This window comes from Dermacentor silvarum, chromosome 1, assembly GCF_013339745.2.
Source record: "Dermacentor silvarum isolate Dsil-2018 chromosome 1, BIME_Dsil_1.4, whole genome shotgun sequence".
In the NCBI taxonomy this organism is placed as follows: domain Eukaryota; kingdom Metazoa; phylum Arthropoda; class Arachnida; order Ixodida; family Ixodidae; genus Dermacentor; species Dermacentor silvarum.
This window is the reverse complement of record NC_051154.1, coordinates 192,970,956-192,975,946: the sequence shown is the minus strand read 5'-3', so window position 1 is coordinate 192,975,946 and position 4,991 is coordinate 192,970,956.

The following is a 4,991-nucleotide window of genomic DNA, read 5'->3' as shown; positions in this document are numbered from 1 at the left end:
TGGGCCTAAAGATATACGTCGTATATATATATATATATATATATATATCAAGCTGGAGCTGTTGAATGCTGATTATCTGTCGACTGCTACACATTACCCGCTTCTGCAAGCGCTGATGCATAAACCATGAAGCTGCCGCCGGCTGTATACTGTATACATACCGTGAGAGGAAGCGCTTCGCGGACCTGCCCCAGTGATCAGGCTTTGCGCTATTTTCGAGAGGGATGCGCGCGCAATTTACGCGCCATTTGTCGCTTTCTATACACTCACCGTGAAATCCAACGTCGCTGGGCTGTGACCCGGCGAGTTCCTCTCTGGAAAACGGAAATGGAAAACAAGACGATACAGTGCACTGCCACCCAGAAGCCACATTCGTTCTTTTTTGTTTGTCGGCCCTTTTTCGTGTGTTTCTGCGTTCTTCCTCTAAACCACTCCCCCGCTATAGAGGGCGGGGACAACAGAGGATGTTTTCTGAGTTATAGTGCGCTGTTTCTCTTCCTGCGCTATACGCCAGGAATGTGTGTATTTTTCTTACACTTGGCAAGATGTTGGTCATGGTTTACAGTACGGCTGAGTGAGCAGGACTCGGGTTCGGCACTCCCACTGGTCTGGATAAAATTCAAGCGAGCATCGCAGCCAATATTTCTGAAAGCCGTGCCAGCGACTACATTCCACTACATACCTAGGTGTTTTAAGGACCATACAGGATTTTTAGAGAGAGAAACATATAGTTTAATGAGATGCTGGAGATGTTAGTCTGGCTGTTCGCCTGACGTGCTACTCCAGGTGCCTGGTGAGGAATATGTTATATACAGTGATAAACACTTATATATATATATATATATATATATATATATATATATATATATATATATACAGTCACAATCACCTGTGGCAGACAGCGTGATTGTAGTCCTTGAGCTGGTCAACTCGAAGCGACGGATATTACTTTCACGAGAAATCAAAATTTATAATCGACTAACGCACAAAAATATCACTAGTTACTTTTTAATTAATTAATTTACGGAACAAGTTGCAATTTACAAATGGCAGCGCCGGCGAGTTCTCAAGGTGACACCATTTTCGAGATAATCATTCCGAAAGTATGCGATGAAATGCATGGCGTCGTCCTATTTACTTATGGACTTCACGGCAAAAAACGGTGGTTTGTTGAAAAAATGGAACAATAGTACTTTTTTACTGCAATTCTGACGGCGCATATCTCGAAACCTGTGCGATCCTTAGAATTCGTTAGTGAATATGCCTGGGAAATGAACTCACCGGCTACAATTTTCAATTAAAATATGTGCCGTAAGCTAAATAATTAAGAAGTTAATTAATGACTTTTTGTTAATTAGTCGATTGTGCATTCCGTTTCTCGTGTGAGTAATGCCCGCCGCTTCGAGTAGTCCAGCTCAAGGACTACAATTACGCTATCTGCCACAGCCGAACCACGCGAGACAAGGCGAACCGCGCGTGCACAGGCAATTTCTTTCTGCCTTGTAGTCTTGAAGACAATATCACAATTTACAGTACAGGAGGAAGCTGGATACGAAAGGATGGAAATAAACCCACCATTCACCCCTAGCTCCAGTGCACCCCCCCCCCCCCCCTTTCCTCCAAATCTCTTTCTCTCGAAAAGAGCGTGACCAAAGCTTCGTCATCAAAATGCTCTCAGCGAGACGAAGGCACTCAGTCTTCAATCCAGTGTTTGTGAAGTCGCGCTACTTCACGAAACCTACAGCGCGAGTGTCTCCAGGGGACACCCACCACGTTGATGCTACGCCTTGGCTTCACCAAGGTGCGCGCATTACAAAAATGACGAAGTGCATGAACGCACACGCTTGCTACACTTGAAGAGGGACTCGCGCGCCGGAGCTCGCGCGCTGGAGATAGAGAGAAAACACTTTATTGTAGGAAAGGCAGGCAGGTTGTCGGGGCCCTCAGTCCAGGGCCTCGGGTGGATGCAGTTACCGCGCCATACATACCAAGTCGGGCGCTGCCTCGGTGACGCGTGCGGGAGAGTGCCAGGCCAATCGGCCGAGTGTATCCCTGTATACTCGGTCTCCTTGCGGTGCAGCATTGTCGAAGCTGAGCAAGTGCTTTCAACAGTCGGCCACCTGATTCAAGAAGTTTGTTGCACAATCGTCATTTGACGATCGACCACAAATCGTAAGCTTTTCGGAGCTTCAAACATAATATCACATCGTCGAGTTATCTAAGCGTCCAACTTTGTGGGTTGCTTCGGACGTACTGGTATTCTCTCATCATTGCGAAAATTCATTTCTATTCTCACCATGCGAAAATTCTTGGCAACACTTGCATGAATTGGTGGTGTCGTTGCCTCCTTCCCGAGGTTATTCGCGTGTTGACGACTAACGAAGACAACGAAGGCTTTTTCTTCAAACTGGAACTCTGGTTTGGAAGTGCTCCAACTATTTTAAGACTGACGAAACATCTGTGGCAACGGATGGATGGACGTTGGTGTTTCCATTTGCAGTGGCATGGTAAGAACATTCTTTTTTTAAATGCGAATAGCATTCTTGGCATTGTCAGACCAGTTTTTTTTTTTTTTTTTTTTTTTTTTTTTTTTTTTTGCTATCTAGCTATCCACCTATCGCACCAAAATGTGGGCCGATCCCGAAGAAAGCGCAGCAAAAAAAAATGTACGCCGATTGCGAAGGTAGCGCAGTCTAAAATGTGGGCCTTCACGTATAGGTGTGTGCCACTGCGTGTGTGCCACTGTATATGTGCCGCTCATCAATGAACAGACGGCAACTTGGACGGCAACGGACGGCAACCGCTGGACACGCTGCGCCCTGGCGCAGCGTGTCCAGAGAAAGACAGCTCAGCACAACCGATGTTATGGAATGCGAAGGTATTCACCCAGCGAGATCTGTAGTAACGTCCACCTTCCAGAAGCACTCGTATTCAAAGCGAATGGAAGCATTAACCGGTCAGCAGTAGATATGAGCCAAAGACGTTTAAAGTACTGGTGGGGGAAAAATGCAGGGAAGAGATTGGTAGGATCGGATCCATTACAGGCATAGGTATATAACTGTACAAGGTATATATGGAGGTTGTAAGGAACAGAGGAAAGATTAAGGAGATCTATGCAAAATGCTAGACTGATGAGCATATATAAATTACCTGTTTCGCTCAAGAAGGCTAGGCGACTATTTGTCACTGCCCCGTTTCAAAGGAGATCTGTATTATTGGGTGTTTGCTATATAGGCCACCGTATAACAATCCTAACTTTTCTCGCGCACTTAATACTATTCTAAACCAGCTTACCTTGACATATCCTAAAGGCGATCTCATTCTTTTTGGCGATTTCAATTTTCCTGGTATCAATTAATTGGAGCGAAGAAACTGCAACGGCTAACACAACTGAAGCTAGAGATCTTATCGATGTTTGCCTTAACTATAACCTAACTCAGTTAGTAGCTCAGCCAACGCGTGTCACTTGCGATTCCTCGAACATTTTGGATTTAATACTGACAACCCATCCCGATAGCCTGTCTTCGATTCACTATCTCCAAGAAATTAGTGACCATAAAGTAATTCATGTAGATTTCAGTTTTTGCCCTACTGCCAATCCCTTGCATAAGAAAACAATAACCTTGTATACGATAAGGGTAATTATGATGCTATAAATAATGAACTTTGCACCTTTTTACCGACATATGAGGCTAATTTTTACCATCGTTCTGTTCAGGAAAACTGGTATACTTTTAAGCAGAAACTAACCGAGCTGATACACATGTTCATTCCTAAAACTACTATCCGTGTAAACAGCCAAAAACCATGGTTTAACAAAATTTTGCACCGCGTAGATAACAAGAAAAAACGTTTATTCCGGAATGACAAACTTAAAGGGGTGCCCAAAACTGGGACAAGTATTATGCAGCTGAAAAAGCTTATCTCTCAGGAATCCGTAACGCCAAATTCGCTGTCTTTAACAACGATTTGCCTAATATGTTAACGAATAACCCCCGCAAGTTTTGGCAGATAATAACCCCCCCCCCCCCCCCCCCGCAGTAGCTTCTACCACTCTTACTAACGACTCTGGAGAGGTTATTTCAAACGCTGAATGTGCCGATGCAAGGCCTTTTCATCTGTCTTCACTGATGAAGTAGAGATTTCCTTACCTATGTTTTCATGTCGTATCACGTCTTCCATGCCTGAAATCAGCTTTTCTGTTTACGGTATCTCATCCCTCATCGAAAAGATCAAGTTGTCATCGACATCTGGACTGGACGACATTAACGCGAAACTGTTGAAAAATATAGGCCACGTTGCTTCGGCTTATTTTAATATTTTCGCAATCTCTTTCAACGAGTATCATTCCAGATGACTGGAAAGTGGGAAAGGTCGTTCCCATCTTCAAATCCGGTAACAAAAACTCACCTCTGAACTACCGACCAATTTCCCTGACCAGCGTACCTTGCAAACTTACGGAACATGTAATTTACTCTTACATAATGAATTTCCTCGACTCTCATAACTTATTTCACCATTCTCAACATGGGTTTTGTAGGGGTCTCTCTGGCGAAACCCAGCTTGCCATCTTTGCATGTTCATGACCTTCATGCTAGCCTTGACGTTAACGTGCAAACCGACTCCTTATTTCTTGACTTCGCGAAAGTCTTTGATAAAGTACCCCACAAACGTCTAATTTTAAAATTATCCTTCTTAAACTTGCACTCGAATGTACTAAATTGGATAAAAGAATTCTTGACTAACCATTCACAAGTAGTGTTTACAAATAACAAATTATCCAGCCCACTACCAGTGTCATCGGGGGTGCCTCAAGGTTCTGTCCTCGGTCCTCTTCTGTTCCTAATATACATTAACGACCTACCTTTGCATGTATCTTCTAATATCCGCATGTTTGCTGACGAATGCTTTATTTACCGAACCGTTACTAGCCCATCTGACCATATGATTCTACAAGATCTCGAACACATAGTACAATGGTGTGATAACTG